Source organism: Astyanax mexicanus, chromosome 4 (assembly GCF_023375975.1).
Source record: "Astyanax mexicanus isolate ESR-SI-001 chromosome 4, AstMex3_surface, whole genome shotgun sequence".
In the NCBI taxonomy this organism is placed as follows: domain Eukaryota; kingdom Metazoa; phylum Chordata; class Actinopteri; order Characiformes; family Acestrorhamphidae; genus Astyanax; species Astyanax mexicanus.
Window position 1 is genome coordinate 5,400,557 of NC_064411.1, and position 18,131 is coordinate 5,418,687.

At 36.8% G+C, this 18,131-nt stretch overlaps 5 protein-coding genes across 8 annotated transcripts in view; 1 reads left to right on the forward strand and 4 right to left on the reverse strand.

Annotated features, from left to right (window-relative positions):
- LOC125801463 (zinc finger protein 239-like) overlaps positions 1-18,131 on the forward strand; it is a 430,185-nt gene that overhangs the window by 172,919 nt on the left and 239,135 nt on the right. The gene's annotated exons all lie outside the window — the stretch shown is intronic.
- The window catches only part of LOC125801533 (gastrula zinc finger protein XlCGF49.1-like), a 206,740-nt gene that overhangs the window by 118,730 nt on the left and 69,879 nt on the right, over positions 1-18,131 (reverse strand). The window lies entirely within an intron of this gene.
- The window catches only part of LOC125801203 (gastrula zinc finger protein XlCGF49.1-like), a 254,562-nt gene that overhangs the window by 114,924 nt on the left and 121,507 nt on the right, over positions 1-18,131 (reverse strand). The gene's annotated exons all lie outside the window — the stretch shown is intronic.
- LOC125801383 (zinc finger protein 420-like) overlaps positions 1-18,131 on the reverse strand; it is a 106,306-nt gene that overhangs the window by 59,003 nt on the left and 29,172 nt on the right. The window contains exon 2 of one of the 3 annotated variants that reach the window (XR_007438686.1): positions 1,106-2,555. The gene's annotated coding sequence lies outside the window, so the exon portion shown is untranslated. Of the gene's footprint in view, positions 1-114; positions 2,556-18,131 lie in introns of those variants that run through there. The other 2 variants (XR_007438685.1, XR_007438687.1) reach the window with 2 other exon arrangements.
- The window catches only part of LOC125801310 (zinc finger protein 271-like), a 230,712-nt gene that overhangs the window by 20,482 nt on the left and 192,099 nt on the right, over positions 1-18,131 (reverse strand). The gene's annotated exons all lie outside the window — the stretch shown is intronic.

Here is an 18,131-nt window from a genome sequence, read left to right on the forward strand (position 1 = left end):
GTATCCAATAAATTTCGTTCCACTTCACGATTGAAAGATTATTGATCTACTGTTCGAATTATGATGTATTTGGCATGATACGTCATAAAGAAGAAAAGGAGATCCAGTCCAAAATTGTAGTTCCGTCAGATTTTATTCAAAGAATCTTCTGAGCAAAACAGTTTTTTTGGATACATCAAAAATTGAGTAAAAAGATTATTGAAAAATTGAATTGAAATAAAAAGGTGAAAATAAGAGGAAAACCCCAAAGGTGAGAAAAGTTGGGGTTTCCAGAGTTCTCGGCTGTGTGAACAGGACCTGTGGCTCTGTAGTCCCTCTCGGGAGAAGCTCTCCCGCCCAACTCTACTCTTCTTCCTAGACAGAGTCTAATAAATACAGGCATTCGCCTGGCCTCAGTCTAATGGTGTGTGAGGAGGCTCCTCACACCCCCCGGATCCTGATACTGATAAGCAGTTATTCATCCTATACGTCAGCCGAGAACTCGGTCACCCCAACCTTATCAGACTATAGATTACATGTACAGAAACTCATGGTTCTGCTGGAAAAAATCAATCATGCTAAGTTGCAAGAAAAACGGCCTTGCTTTGAGCACAAGGACACAATATACATACATTCTAAGTCACAATGTGAATCATCATGAATCGTGCTAAATGCTTGAATAACATACTGATTATGTGAAATGCTGATTTAGTTACACACAGATTAACCCTTTAATCAATGAACAATGAACATAGTAAGGCAAAACTCCTCCGTATTCTTACACACTTGTTAATTCTTCACAAAAAACAAACAAAAAAATCATATATTTATGTTTGAAGCCCAAAATGTGGCAAAAGTTTGAAAAGTTCAAGGGGGGGCCGAATACTTTTGCAAGGCACTGTATATAGTGGTTGCTTGAATGTATGTTTGGCTGTGTACAAAAGCTTTTGGCTAAATGCTTAAGTTGAAAGAATAGATAAGATTGCAGATCTTGCAATATAAAAGCCTTTTATTGAATCACATAGATATGAATATGAGTAAATACATAAGGTGATGTAAAACAACGATAATAGCTGGTACTGGATAAAACAATCAATAAAGTAAATGGATTCAATATTTTTAGTACCTTTAGAGATATAAAAAAACCCTTTAGCAAAACGATACCAAATAAGGAAAAGATAACAGAGTATATAACTTTAGCAACACAACACAACCAAATATCCCTGTAGATTAACTTGCAGATTTTTAATCAGACTGACTGAACCATAGACCAATGAGAAAACCAGTAGAGCAGGGGTGTCAAACTCATTTTGGCCGAGGGCCACATTGGCATATTGGCTGTCCACTGAGGGCCAGATGTAACTTATAAATGTAATAAAATGTAACCAAATGTAATATAAAATGAATGTAATTACTCCTTAATGTTAAATAACTGTCAATATACTATTTATTCAATCAAATATTACAGTTGCATGGAAAAAATGTTTGCTTGTTGCTCTATTAACATAAATCCTTTTAATTTGTCATGTTATGAAATCCAAAAACTCCATCAATCAAGAACCAAACTATTCAAGTGAATAGGAATGACATAAAATACAAGTTACATTAACTTTGATCAAAACGTTTGATACTGAAATAAGGCTTAATAAATATAAAATTAAAAATTGTGAGCTGTTAAGAACATGTGATAGATTTAGCATTTCCTCAGATTTAGCAGTTCCTCATACAACCACTAGTCGGAGCTGCAGCAGCAGCACAAGCCCGCAGTCTTTACTGAGTCAGAGCTACAGTCCAGCCACGGGCTACAGGGCTCAGCTGAGCCAGTCTGGAGCGTTTTTACAGTTTTTAAAATTCTTCTGTGTAGAAAATAAAGATTTTAACCCCACTAACCGAATAATACAGCTCTCTACAGTTCATCTTTCAGCCCAAGCAACTAACAGCAGCAGTTTAGAGCAGAGTCACGGAGTCACTGCTCGGATTACATTATAAACAGGTCAGTTAGCGCGCTGCTAACCTCAGGATGTTTATAACTACGGAGTTTAGAACACACCACGGCTGCAAGGTTAGACTGTTGAAGGCTACTGAAGACTAATTAAAGGCTATTGGAGGTTATTGAAAGGGTTATTGGGGGCAGAAATCAGTAAAGGCTGGTTAGATAAGTGATTCACATGCTCCTCCTTTGCTGAGGTGAAACTGTGACTAGCGCTGTCACAGTGATGTTTGTTAACGTCATTAAAACAGATTTTGTCAGCTATTGTCTTATAAATATTTACACAGAACTTCTCTCCTAACAAGCGTTTATTTTGGTCAGTAACACTCTTCGTAACACAAAAGGCATACCGGTCTTTCGCCTTGAAGCACAGCCGTCCGTCTGCATCAACTTTTCTTTTTCTGGACATTATGGGATAAACGTTTGTATGTCTCAATTCCACCCGCGAAGTTACGCCTTCCCTCCGGCAGGGTTTCCACATCAATGACTACACTGCCGTGTAGTGGCAGTAAGCCGTAACTTCGCGGGTAATACAATCGACAAGCATTGTGGGAAATGTAGTTTTTGGTCAAAGAACGCTTCTGACCTATTTATTGTAGACACTAAGATCTTACAAGCTCTCGCTTGGATGTGGCCACATTTGGCCCGCGGGCCTTGTGTTTGACACATGTACAGTAGAGGGAATCAAGGATCCTGCAGTCTTACTGCTGCACAGCCTGCTGAGTGTTGCTTTCAGTATGGAAACTACAGCTAGACCGTTTTTTTTTTTTTAACTCTGAAAAGGATTTTGTTGGCCTTTTGTTGCAAGCTAAGAATATTCTCTACTCCTAAGAATACTCTACTCCTTTAAACTACGACATCTAAATTTTAAAAGACTAAGTAATGCTAATCTAACATCTGGAGCAAACACTGGCAGTGCCCTCGCTCCAACTACAAACTACAAACGTGGAGTGGAGGAAAAAATAAAGAAAGTTTTTATATGTAAACAATTGAGAATGTGTTAAGGCTGTAAATGACATAAGTTGACCAAATGATCATTTCCTACTTATGGCAAAGCATATTCAATTTTTAAACCTAAAAATGTCCCAGAATGATAAAATCCTCACTTTTGTTTATTATTCATTGTTTAGTTCTAAAGCTAATGCTGAGATTTAATATACGATTTTACTCTGAGCTAGCATCATCGCTTTACTATTTATTCAGCATATCACTGAAAAAATTGTAAAAATGTATGTTCCTAGTTTATGCTGTTAGTGGTACCATTTATGATTCTGTGTGTAAAAACTTCTTAAAACACAACACTAAGTGTTGAAGAGCTCTGCAGGCATTAACTAATGTAGGTATACAAACAAACATAAAAGCACAGCATGAAATTCAGTAAACATCATCTCTGGATAAGATTCATTTTTCTGAACCTGTAAAAAGCCATTTTTAAATGAAGTTCTTGTAACAGAGTGAAGATTTTGTGCATGATGAGGTGTTTTTGGCTGTCTGAAAGATTTAAGATTTGCATTTTTTATGGCAGAGGAACAGATTTGGGATACTCTTTCCACAGTCTGAGCAGTGATACGTTTTTTCTCCTGTGTGAATGCGCTGGTGATTTTTGAGATTACTCTGTCTAGTAAAACTCTTCCCACAGTCTGAGCAGTGATGCGGTTTCTCCCCTGTGTGAATGCGCTGGTGATTTTTGAGATTACTTTGTCTAGTAAAACTCTTCCCACAGTCTGAGCAGTGATACGGTTTCTCTCCTGTGTGAATGCGCTGGTGTTTTTTGAGATCACTCTGTTTAGTAAAACTCTTGACAGAGTGCTGATGTTTCTCCATGTTGGGATTTGGCTCCATCTGTCTGTGAAATGTAGCAAACAATTTCTGCGTTTTCAGGAGATTCTTCTGGATGGCTTGTGCTTCACCTCTTTCAGCAGTTTAACACTGTTCTTTATTAAATATCCTGGTTGTTTATTCTGGAAAAACAAAGAAAAAAAAAATTTGTGTATTAAAATAAAAGCAGGTCAATTAACCAAAAATAACTACCTACATTAGTTACACTGGAGAAAAATACTGGGACACCTTCATACTACAATAAAGGCTTCAGTACTTTTATCCCATTATAAATTTACAGACATTTTAATATGTAGTTGTATCTTGACTGTCAGCAGGCTGCAGCTGCAAAATGTATGTAGCAGAAACACTGCTGCTGTCCTGTCCTGAATACAGTGTTATACTACTACTTTAGTAGTATCACACTTTACACTATAATCCATACTACTAAAACTTGAAGCTCGGCTGCGCTCCGGTCCACACCTAGAACCTCCCGCTATGAAGCCGAGCGGAGCGCAGTGCGGCCGAACCGAGTTCCTCGATTAGGCTCGGTCCTGATGCAGAATTTTAGATTTTAGATGCAGAATGAGCACACCTGATGCTTCCACAAGTGATTAAACAGGAGAGATAGTTGATGGAGGCAGGTCTAATTCAGTGGTTCGGCTTTCAAAGGTCTGATAAACTTCAGCTTGCTCCCAATTGTGCCGGAAAGTGGAGTTGACTAGCAACGGTAATGCATCTAATCTGTTCCACCACCTCAAGCAGTTTCACTACACACAATATCTTCCTTATTCTGGCTGAAGCACTTATGTAGTTTATGTTGTATCTAATTTATTTATAGTTGATATAGGTTTGTTTATTTGACGGTGATATCGTGTTCCTTTTATATAAATGAAGGCTTTCTGCATTCTTTATCCTGGATGAGGCACTTTTGTTTTGACCTGTTAAATATGTTTACAAAAGGATAAGAAGCTCTGCCTCTGTTGTAATGTAAAGTTATTTATATTGGTAAAATGTAAATAGGTTATTGGTTTGTGTTTGACAGAGATGTCATGTTTTAATATTGCTACATGCAAATAAAGGTGAGCATTAATTCATTCTGACCATTTTTTAATTTCTAAAGTATTATACAGTTTTTTTATGAGAGGAGGCTTTAAAGACAGTAATAGGTACAGATTTCCATTGCAGGGATTCCTAACAGTTTTTCTGAGGCCTTCCAAATATTTATATCGATATCGAAATTATATTGTATCGACCGAAATTAAGGAATGTATCGTGATATAAATTTTGGCCATATCGTCCAGCTCTAGCTGTAAATATGTCATACTGCTCTAACAAAGTGTATCTCATTTTATCTTATAAATATCTTTGTAATTTTCTGACTTGCAGTATATCTCTACCCCTCACCTTTTAGAATCAAATATTTAGTTTTTCAATACAATAATTTCAGTGACCGGAAGCAGAAAAAGCCTGTATTAAATGTATATGCTTGATGAAGAGTCTCGACCTACCCCTTCCTGTTTTTATGTTCTAGAAATTAGATAATATTACTTTTTTTATTCAGGTGTAGGACCATTTATGGGATAATTATCTGCATACAGTCACAGCTCCAGAAATGACATTAATCTGTTTTAATAAGGCAGTATGCCATAAAATATCGTAAGAAATAATGTTGCCAGAATTTTTGAATATCATGAACTATATTACCCTGAAATATGGAGCCATATCACCCACCCCTAATTATCACATTCAGGGTAGTACTTTCTTGCTGTTTTAAGCAAAAGAAAAATTCACACTGTTTTCATTTCCTATTATATATCTTCTAGAGACATTTTATATATGTTTATGTCCAGTATAATTTATTTTACTTTAATCCTGCATATATGGAGTGCATTATTACCCAGCAAAAAGCTACACATCGGCCCTTCGTGGGCTAAGTGCGGGCACTGTGGGCAGGGGCTAGCCCATTAAAATTCCAAACAGGCCCAACATGGGTTTTCTGTGGGCAGCCTGTTCATTGGCTGGCCCACTCAAATCCTATAAAAGGCCGCTGTGGGCTAGCCTGAACTGGCCCAGTGCATTAATGCCCCTGTAGGCCCAGTGTGGGAATTATTTGGACAGCCAACACTTTGATGCGCCCACACAAATCCCAGGCAGGCCCACTGTGGGTCAGCCCACATTCAGCCTGCACCATTTCACACCCTGAAGGGCCAGTGTGGGTTATATGTGGGCAAAGCACAGTTTAGCATGCCCACACAATTCCCATGCAGAGCCGGTGTGGGTCAGCCCAAATTCAGCCTGCGCCATTTCATACCCGGTATGGGTTATATGTCGGCAACCTGCACTTTGGCATGTGCACACAAATCTCATGCAGGGCCACTGTGGGTCAGCCCTAAATCAGCCTGCACCATTTACACACTGTAGGCATTGTGGGTTATATGTGGGCAACACGCACACATATGTGAGCATGCCCACACAAATCCTATGCTAGGTTACTCTGGGTCAGCCCAAATTTACCATACAATATTTTACAATCTGAAAGTTTGTGTCATAACAAGTTCATATGAAGGGTATCTGAATATTTTTTATTGTTTTTGTCTGTGAGAGCTAGGTAGATTAGCTAGCTTAGTGGATAGGAGCAACACTGTGTGAAATGTAGCATCAGCTCTGAAAGATTTTCTAAACCAAAAGTGGAGAAAAATCAAGGTACCACAGCAGAGTTGTGCAGAGACCTTTGGAGGGACACACACACACACACATAGTAACATCTCATATTTTTCAAGACATATACTGTATAGCTATACATTTTTATTTATAAAAATATTTTTATTTAATATTTTGGATAGCTACGAATTTGCTCCATGGTGCTGATTCATAATCTCACCTTTATTATTGGTAGTGCTGATAATAAATAAATAAAAATATTAAATTATAAATGTTTTTGTGCTTGACTATATACACTTTGTGTAAGCCAGCAAGGTTATAAAAGTTACATATTTTTTTATTTTTGCATGTGATATTTAATTGTGAGGATCATGTAACCAACGAATTTACCTCACATTTAAATAACACGAGGGGCTCCCAAGTTGGCAGCTTATCTCGGCTCTTGGAGAAAGACTGCTGTTAAGTAAGTTAACTTTATATCCAAGTATGTCAACAATAACCAGCTAAGGGAACAATGGCTTGCTAAGGGAAATATTAAGGGAAATGGAAAATGGAAAGATATCCACTTAAGCTAAGGGAAAGATATCCAGCTAAGCTAAGGGAAAGCTAGCCAGTTAAGCTAAGGGAAAAATAACCAGGTAAGCTAAGGGAAAGATATCCAGCTAAGCTAAGGGAAAGATAGCCAGTTAAGCTAAGGGAAAAATAACCAGTTAAGCTAAGGGAAAGATATCCACTTAAGCTAAGGGAAAGATAGCCACTTAAGCTAAGGGAAAGATAGCCAGTTAAGCTAAGGGAAAAATAACCAGTTAAGCTAAGGGAAAGATATCCAGCTAAGCTAACGGAAAAATAACCAGTTAAGCTAAGGGAAAGATATCCACTTAAGCTAAGGGAAAGATATCCACTTAAGCTAAGGGAAAGATAGCCACTTAAGCTAAGGGAAAGATAGCCAGTTAAGCTAAGGGAAAAATAACCAGTTAAGCTAAGGGAAAGATATCCAGCTAAGCTAAGGGAAAGATAGCCACTTAAGCTAAGGGAAAGCTAGCCAGTTAAGCTAAGGGAAAAATAACCAGTTAAGCTAAGGGAAAGATAGCCACTTAAGCTAAGGGAAAGATAGCCAGTTAAGCTAAGGGAAAAATAACCAGTTAAGCTAAGGGAAAGATATCCAGCTAAGCTAACGGAAATATAGCCAGTTAAGCTAAGGGAAAGATAGCCAGTAAAGCTAAGGGAAAGATAGCCAGTTAAGCTAAGGGAAAAATAGCCAGTTAAGCTAAGGGAAAGCTAGCCAGCTAAGCTAACGGAAATATAGCCAGTTAAGCTAAGGGAAAGATATCCAGCTAAGCTAACGGAAATATAGCCAGTTAAGCTAAGGGAAAGATATCCAGCTAAGCTAAGGGAAAGATAGCCAGTTAAGCTAAGGGAAAGATAGCCAGTTAAGCTAAGGGAAAGATAGCCAGTTAAGCTAATGCAAAGATAGCCACTTAAGCTAAGGGAAAGCTAGCCAGTTAAGCTAAGGGAAAAATAACCAGTTAAGCTAAGGGAAAGATAGCCACTTAAGCTAAGGGAAAGATAGCCAGTTAAGCTAAGGGAAAAATAACCAGTTAAGCTAAGGGAAAGATATCCAGCTAAGCTAACAGAAATATAGCCAGTTAAGCTAAGGGAAAGATAGCCAGTAAAGCTAAGGGAAAGATAGCCAGTTAAGCTAAGGGAAAAATAGCCAGTTAAGCTAAGGGAAAGCTAGCCAGCTAAGCTAACGGAAATATAGCCAGTTAAGCTAAGGGAAAGATATCCAGCTAAGCTAACGGAAATATAGCCAGTTAAGCTAAGGGAAAGATATCCAGCTAAGCTAAGGGAAAGATAGCCAGTTAAGCTAAGGGAAAGATAGCCAGTTAAGCTAAGGGAAAGATAGCCAGTTAAGCTAATGCAAAGATAGCCAGTCAAGCTAAGGGAAAGATATTCAGTTAAGCTAATACAAAGATAGCCAGTTAAGCTAAGGGAAAGATATCATTTTAAAAAGTTTTGGTATTTTTGTGAACCTGATATCCTGATGTCAGCCACCTCACATGTTTATAGAATGTAACTACCAGTCACACACAGTGACTGTAAAGGCTATTTATGTTTCACCATGAATAGCCTGAAGAAATTCAAATTCAAATAACTATCACTATATAAGAATCACTGTAATCAAATACAGTCTGCAAATTTCTCTAAAATTAAGCATTGTACATGAAAAGACACTAACAGATGTAGTATTTACCTGACTGCATTCTCATATCTCTATATTATCATTTTAAGAGGCCGTGAGAAGATCAATCATGCCACCACCAAAGGATGCAGAGATCGAGCAGGTTGCAAAGGTTTGGCTTTGGAATGCACGGGACCGTTCAGGTGGACGGAAGCATCGTCTCATGCAGTCTCTTCAAAAAAATAGTTAATTTATGATCTATGCTATATTAATGCATAAACAATATTCCTTTTTGATATTATGATTAACTATATCTGTTCTATTTATGTAAAGTACATCTATTTTCTCCTTCATTATTATTGCTGAGAGATAAAAACCTTAATGCAAAAACTAATGTTATATTCAATTAGAATTTTTTTTTACTGGTTTGATTGGGATTACATTTTGGTACCAAGTCTACAAGCAAGAGGAATAAAATTAATAATAGAGATCAGGGGTGGGTTTCCTGAAAGCTTCGTTACGCTAAGAACTTCGTTAACTCGTACTTAAGATTGATCGTTAATTAAAGAGTGTTTCCCTAACCCGTGCGTAACTAAAGTACTACGTAAACTCGCTCGCAGATTAACGAGTGCCCTCACCCAGTCGTTATTCTTAAGAGCTTCTTTAGGGGATCTCTACTTGCAGTTCAGCACCTTAAACACCAGGGACCGCCAATTTTGAGGGAGAAAAATTATAATTTCCCTTGTTGAAGCAATTATATTATGTTACTATTAATTATAATAAATTATATTATATATATAATTATTATTATAATAATTAATATTATATTATATTATATTATATTATATTATATTATTTCCCGTGTCTGCGGGTGCTCCGGTTTCCTCCCACAGTCCAAAGTTCAGGCTAATTGGATGTCGGATAAAAATTGCCCCTTAGGTGTGAGTGTGTGAGTGGATGTGCCTGTGTGTCTGTCTGCCCTGCGATGGATAGGCGGCCTGTCCAGGGTGTATACTGCCTTCCCCCCGATGCCGGCTGGTATAGACTCCAGCCACACGCCTCATCAGCAGGTTTCACGTCATTTGGGGTATAAAACATGGAGTCAGATCAGAGGGGGGTCAGAACTTTTACTATTTGATGGCTGCTAACTGTCTTGTATGTATTGGTTCTCCTGAATTCAGTACTTTGTAATAAATACTTGATTTGCTTTCAACTTCACTCCACCTGTCTGCAACTCTCTCCATCAAAACGAACACGCAGGGGAGTTGTACCCCGGACGGTGGATGGGGGTAACCCATCTTTCATTTTCTTTTTACAACAATATATATATATATACACACACACACCGGAACAATAATTATTTTTATATTATTAATAATTATAATAATAATAAATTAATATTATTATCAATATTACTATTAATAATATTAGTACAATATCTATTAATATAATATATATGTATATTAACAATAATAGTTTTAAAAATGTTTAATGTTTATTAAACATTTATATATAAACATATGACTTATTTATTTAGCCATATGTATCTGTAGGAGTATTTTATTAATGCCAAAGTACATCCTTTTGTAATTTAAATTTCAAAATATGTATAATATTGATGATTACAGCACTTTTTTTACATTTTTAGGGTGTAATACTGAATAAATACTGCATAATAATCGATATTTGTGGATCGATTGAGTGCGCTGTTTCGGGGGAGGAGTCAACAAAGACGTTCTTTAACCTCCTTTGTTAATTTTCACGTTGCGAAGCTCTTTGGGAAACACTCGCAGAACTGGCTCGTTCTTTACTCACGTCATTCGTTAGTTCGTTCGTTATTCGCTAAAGTTGTTCGTTTTCGGGAAACCCACCCCAGAGGCTTTGTTCCAGTAGCAATAATAGTATCAGTTTATTATTCATCTACTACATCAGTCTAGTGCATTTAAGTATTTATTCAAGAATATGATTTGCTGTTTTTATTGATGTTTCTATACACTGCTCAAAAAAATAAAGGGAACACTCAAATAACACAATAAGACTCCAAGTAAATCAAACTTCTGTGAAATTAAACTATCCACTTAGGAAGCAACACTGATTGACAATCAATTTCACCTGCTGTTGTGCAAATGGAATAGACAACAGGTGGAAATTATTGGCAATTAGCAAGACACACTCAATAAAGGAGTGGTTCTGCAGGTGGGGACCACAGACCACGTCTCAGAACCTATGCTGTCTGGCTGATGTTTTGGTTAGTTTGGAATGTGGGTGGTGCTTTCACACTCGTGGTAGCATGAGACGGACTCTACAACCCACACAAGTGGCTCAGGTAGTGCAGCTCATCCAGGATGGCACATCAATGCGAGCTGTGGCAAGAAGGTTTGCTGTGTCTGTCAGCGTAGTGTCTAGAGGCTGGAGGTGCTACCAGGAGACAGGCCAGTACACCAGGAGACGTGGAGGAGGCCGTAGGAGGGCAACAACCCAGCAGCAGGACCGCTACCTCCGCCTTAGTGCAAGAAGGAACAGGAGGAGCACTGCCAGAGCCCTGCAAAATGACCTCCAGCAGGCCACAAATGTGCATGTGTCTGCACAAACGGTTAGAAACCGACTCCATGAGGATGGTATGAGGGCCCGACGTCCACAGATGGGGGTTGTGCTCACAGCCCAACACCGTGCAGGACGCTTGGCATTTGTCAGAGAACACCAGGATTGGCAAATTCGCCACTGGCGCCTTGTGCTCTTCACAGATGAAAGCAGGTTCACACTGAGCACATGACAGACGTGACAGAGTCTGGAGACGCCGTGGAGAGCGGTCTGCTGCCTGCAACATCCTTCAGCATGACCGGTTTGGCAGTGGGTCAGTAATGGTGTGGGGTGGCATTTCTTTGGAGGGCCGCACAGTCCTCCATGTGCTCACCAGAGGTAGCCTGACTGCCATTAGGTACCGAGATGAGATCCTCAGACCCCTTGTGAGACCATATGCTGGTGCGGTTGGCCCTGGGTTCCTCCTAATGCAGGACAATGCTAGACCTCATGTGGCTGGAGTGTGTCAGCAGTTCCTGCAAGATGAAGGCATTGAAGCTATGGACTGGCCCGCCCGTTCCCCAGACCTGAATCCGATTGAGCACATCTGGGACATCATGTCTCGCTCCATCCACCAACGTCACGTTGCACCACAGACTGTCCAGGAGTTGGTGGATGCTTTAGTCCAGGTCTGGGAGGAGATCCCTCAGGAGACCATCCGCCACCTCATCAGGAGCATGCCCAGGCGTTGTAGGGAGGTCATACAGGCACGTGGAGGCCACACACAATACTGAGCCTCATTTTGACTTGTTTTAAGGACATTACATTAAAGTTGGATCAGCCTGTAGTGTGTTTTTTCACTTTAATTTTGTGTGTGGCTCCAAATCCAGGCCTCCATTGGTTAATAAATTTGATTTCCATTGATGATTTTTGTGTGATTTTGTTGTCAGCACATTCAACTGTGTACAGAACAAAGTATTCAATGAGAATATTTCATTCATTCAGATCTAGGATGTGTTATTTGAGTGTTTTTGAGCAGTGTATTTAGTAAATGGTACTTAAATAAGACTTAAACTTAAAGTTTCTTTAACTTACAAAGTTGAGTTACTATCAATTAATAATTTTTATGTAATCAGTTTCACCAAATTTTTTTAGTTAACTTAACTTATTGGGTTTTACAGTGTGGCGGACATCACCTGATGCTCGTTGTCATGGTTACGAGTACACTAAGCGATACCACACATGCGCGTCATGTTTGATCGGATTACTTATAGAGTGCACATAAACGGAGAGTTTACTCAGACTATTGGGGAAAGTGTACATATAAACACCTCAATCAGGTTCTAGAATCGGAATGAATTCTTTCGGATTGAAGGAAAGCTTTGCATGTAAACATAGCCAGTGAAACAGCAAGTTTTCTGTTAAATCAGTAAGCCAAATAACGTTACTTAGTGAAATTACCTTTTATACCTGAACTTCTCCTCGCTTTGATCATTAAATCTTCCATTTTTACATTTAATATTGTACAAGCTGACTTTTATTTTGACGGTAGTCACATGACTTGCAAGCACCAACAGTTTGTATACCGTGGTGTCAAAATGAAGGATTTTAAGTTTTACAGAGCTGTGAAGAGTTTTGATCACATTCACGCCATCCTGCAACAAATGAATTGGCATGGAAAGTAAGTGTGTGTGTGTGTTGGTGGAGGAGGGTGGGGGTGTGTGTTGAGAGGGATGGGGGGTTCGCTCTCATGCTCTCTCTGAGAATAAAATAAACTGATATTTTGATGGACGTGTTGTACCTCATTTTTAATGGTTAGTAGGATATTGATACAGGACCACATTTGGAGACATGGTATTTGGTTCCCATTTCTAAACATGAATCACGGAGTTTTGGCAAATTTATGAGCTTGCTGATAAAATGTACCATGCAGAATTTCAGTGAGGGATTAACTGGTTAGTTGTTAGACACACGCAAAACCAGGTCCAGACAGCTGTTATTTATAATAATGTGCTGTGTATTTTACATAAATTCTTTGTTAGCTTGAGAAGTACTACAACTGGTCAAAGACCACATGCCCAAAAGATGGGTATAACCCAAATAGGTTTGCTATAATGGTAAACTAATAAAATTTCTAAAATGTCTTATACACCTGTTGACACAGTGTAAAACACACAGTTTATAAATCAACTGCTCCAGAACAAAGACAATTATTAATAATGATCAATTATTATTAATTACAAATTATTTTCTGCTTGATCTTTGTATTTTGTTTGTAATTTATCTCCCAGTCTATCTAGATTACAGAAATGTGAAATGTGAAGTAGTTTACAGACTTGGTATATGTAAAAATAAATAAAAACACCACAGGCTTATACATTAAACAGATTTTTTTCGAATTATAATTAGTTTAAACATCTATCAGTCTATCTAGAATTCAGAAAACGGAAGTTAAGCTTGATCAGCGATCTCACAGCGCCGATTTTTTTGTTTTTGTTTTTAGCAACATACAAAACACAACAATATACAATAGTACAAACTCTTGTAGAGGATCACAGCTACATACAGACTAGAGGAGCAACGTAATAAAATGATAATCTTAGACAAAAGCTTACTAGAGATATGATGTGAGATGATTCTAGCAGTTTTCCATTTTCTTAATTTACTTAATGAAGAATAATATGACTTAAATTCATTCATGAAACGGGGGAAAGAGGGCTTATTTCCCTTTCAGTTACTGTAGTGAATGTGGTATTTTGCTAAAAGTAAAATTATATTTATGGCATCAGAGAAAGATGAACTTAAGTTGTTCATATAAAACAAAATGTCCTCCACCTCAAAAGAAGGAATATTAAGTTTGATATTAATCCAATTTCTGATGTCCATCCAAAAAGTGTGTGAATATTGACATGAAAAAAACAAATGCTCCAGAGATTCATTTTCTGACTTCTGACAAAAAGTACATAATTCAACATCAAATTTGAATATTTTTCAAGAAACAGGGCTACAGGATAAATCATATTTATAATTTTGAAATGGGTCTCCTTCACTTTAGGAGATATGGGCCAGTTAACAAATTTGGAATAAGCAAAAGTCATATTTATATTCTTATTATTAGGAAGTTTCTTGAAAGAAGCTCCATTATATTCATAGTAAATCTTCTGTTTCAAATCATCATTGATAGTCTTATTATTACACTTGGAGTCAACTAAATTACAGTCGTTCACTTTTAATGTGGGCATCGAAACAGTCACCTTTGAATATAAAATGACTTGTTTGATTAACTGAATCAATGCTAAAGGAATCGCTTTGCACACCTTCTTAACATCTTTAAAACTCCTAAGATTATATTTTTCACTAAAAGATGAAAAAATACAAAAACAATACCTTTGTCATACCAATCTTTTATAAATATTGAGTTCCTACCCACTGTGACTGCCCTATTATTCCATAAAGTTGATCCATGATGAGAGAAGTTATGTTGAAAAATCATTTTCCAGAAAAGATTTGTTTACGGAATTATGATAATTTGACTGGAATCTTACTAATTTCAAAATTACACTTCAGAAAGAGATCAATTCCTCCCAATTTCTTAAAAATGGAACCTGGAATATGGAACCACATTGAATTTTGATGCATAATAAAGGTTTTTAGCCATTTAATCCTAAATGCGCCAATCGTGGCTTCAGAGTCAAATGCATTAATACCACCTTTCTCGTATTTTTTAACTAATTGGGACCTTTTAATATGATGAGTCTTATTTTTCCATTTTTTGTGGTGATATGTACGTAGAATGACATGGATACACAACCATGGAAATGCCATCTGCTTTAGTCAACAGGTTTCTTACAAAAACAGTCAAATCCCTTGTGCGCCGAAAACTGTTGACAGCTGTGGCTACCCGATCTGTGCCCCCTGCTCAGTTTACAGAGCGCATGCGCGGCACAAATCTTTTAAATTTTAAAAGAAATAATTAGTTTTTGAAGTGATTTTACCGAGAAGGTTAGGTAAGAAGTGGAATTTTACTTTTTGATTAACGTTGATTGGCTAACTAATTTAACAGAAAACTCCATATTGTACTGTATTAATACACAGAATAAACATGTTAGCAAATTAAAGTATCTATGCCCATGCTGTTTAATAAAACACTGTTAAAACACTGTAATAATACTTAATAATAATAGTTAATAATAATAATTATTATTATCATTATTATTATTATTATTATTATTATTATTATACAATGCAATAAAAGATGTGAATGTGACAATAAGAATAAGAAGTCACATCACACTTTAAGCACTTTGACATTGTTTAAAAAAATACACAACTAAACAAACAGCATTATATACTTAAAGAATGGAAAAAACTGAGAAGAAACGGAATAGAAGAAACTAACATTTGGGATGAGAAATATTTGGCATTATGAAGTAAAAATGTAGTATATCCTGTTACTTATTATCTGAGCCAATAGTTAAAGGAATTTTAATAAAAAAGAATGTTTAAACATTTGTCATTTAAAAACTAGTTTTTACATTTTACAATGTTTGTAACTGTTGTAAGCATGGTTAATTTATGTACATTTATTGCAAATGTTCCCAGTATATGTAAAGATATGTCTAATGTCGTAATTTAATGTTTAATTTAAGAAGCATTATGGAGAAAATACATTTCTTTAGCCACTGCCAGCATGTTTTATACTAGGCAAATAGTATAAATATGTAGATTTCAGAGGTTTGACTGTACTAAAACTAGTGTTGCTGGGTAATACAGTTTTGCGCTGGGACTTTATTAATGTATTCTGATTCAGGAGACATAACTCTTTGATAAAAGTAACATTATAAGAAAAAATATATTTCTTTCAGCCACTGAAAGCATGGTAAAATTTACTTTAGCACATAAGTGCCACACTTCTTTACCAATGCGAACCTAAATCACTGGGAATTGGAAGAACTAAGACGAACTTGGCTGAAGGTAAGTTTCTAACTTTAACTCGGAGCATACTAAACGTGGTCAGCTCCGTTTCTAGAACAGGTAATTGAATCAGGCAACACTAAGATTTACTGGAGATAGAACTAACATCTAACAATAAAAGTCCCGTCCTTTTATACAAATATCATTTTTGTGTTATAATTATTATAATTATAAATACAGTTATTGTAGCTAACATTTTCACCATTCGACCAAAAAAATAAAATGAAATATAAACCATATTCCGACTAATGATCCATATATATTTATCCCCAATACTTCTGTTCTGTTCAAAGCATCTACCAAACCATTTAATTTACCACTTAAATACAAATTCAGACGCATTAAACAGCTAAACAATGTCTTCTTTATTATATCTGAACTGTTGTGTTAATCCTCCAGCCTGATGCTTTATTTACACTATCTAGCACTGAGTCTTGTGAAGCAGTTTTGTGTTAAATCCACCCTGTTCACTCTGTAACACAAGCACCCGTCCACCTGACCCTCTGTTTCTGTAAACATATATTACTGTGAGAATTCTGATTCAACATGCCATTATATTAATAATGCACTCTGTGTATTGAACATTGGAGTAAAATAAATGATATTGGGCGGATATAATCTGCTTCTGATAGATACAATAAACGAACCAATGATAAATATTTTCAACAGGACAATTTTAAAATCGTATTGTAATTGTTAAGAAGAGCTAGCTGGTATTAAACCATGTAGAAGCCACTGTGGTGCATCTGATTAAAATGCTGGAGATGATGTACTCTGAAAACAGTATTTACTGCAGCAGAGGAGTTGTGGTATATACAGAATAGATGAATGCAATCCGACTGTGTGAGTGTGTGATTCTGAAACAACAGATATAAAAGGGATACTTGAACTACTTGAAACACATTACTGACTACAATTTACAACACTAACACCTAAACAAAGATACACACTTCTATGAGGTGTTATCTGGTAATAATAATAGGCAGATCAGAAACAGCTAGAAGCTATACAGAGCTATACAAAGAGCTGATCAGTTAGCATAGCATGTAACTCCTTGAAAGTACACCTACAACTAGGAAAGTAATAGTTATCTACACTTTATGAATAAACAGCAGTGTAGGTACTTACAGGTATCTGAATGCACACAAGAATTAAATGTCCTCGGTAATCCCACAAAACTTTACTAAGCTGCACACCGTCCACTATCTCCACTGTTCCTCTACAGAAGTCCTCTCTATCTGTGGTATGCAAGCCCCCAACTGAGGCCCCTCAGTCTCAGCATCGCTCTGATTGGCTAAACAAGCGGAAGCATGAGGGTTGCAGGCACTGTGGGTGGGACTCAGTGGAGGAGCTATTTAGCTCCTGAAGTCTTTGGGCCAACTCTTGGCTCTTTGTAACAGTAATTGTAAAATATAAATAAATATAAATAATCTCAGGTGTGTTTGTGCTTCTAATAATGATATAAAACATTATGTGCTAAAGAACAGATTCTTCTATTAAATCTCTGCAGGCCCTATTTACCATAATAAGAACAGAAACATTCACCAAGACTCACTGATTTGTACACTGTAGAGAAAAGAATATATGAATTATAAGAAACAGTGAAGGTGTGAGTAATGTTTTAAAAAAAACAACTAAATTTAAGTTTAAGACCTGTGTAAATAAACGTTAAATCTGTTAGCTAGTAAACGCTAACAATTAAATAAACTGAGGTAAAATTTGAGGATAATTTACTCTTACTGAGGCAAATTAGCTTAAAACAGATAGTAATTTGTAGAATTGTTAGAATGGTGGCAATTAGTTCCTCCAAACCGTTTAAAAACCTTTCTAGGTCACAGAAAACAGAAAATAAATGCTCTTTCTCCTCAGAAACTTTGGGTACATTCAGTAGCTAGCTTAGCCAACACTAGGAAGCTAGCTAATTCAGCTTTTTCCTAACTTACCAAAAATCAGCCTTTAATTATACTAATTAAATCTGAATTAGTTTAATCTCATAAATTTACC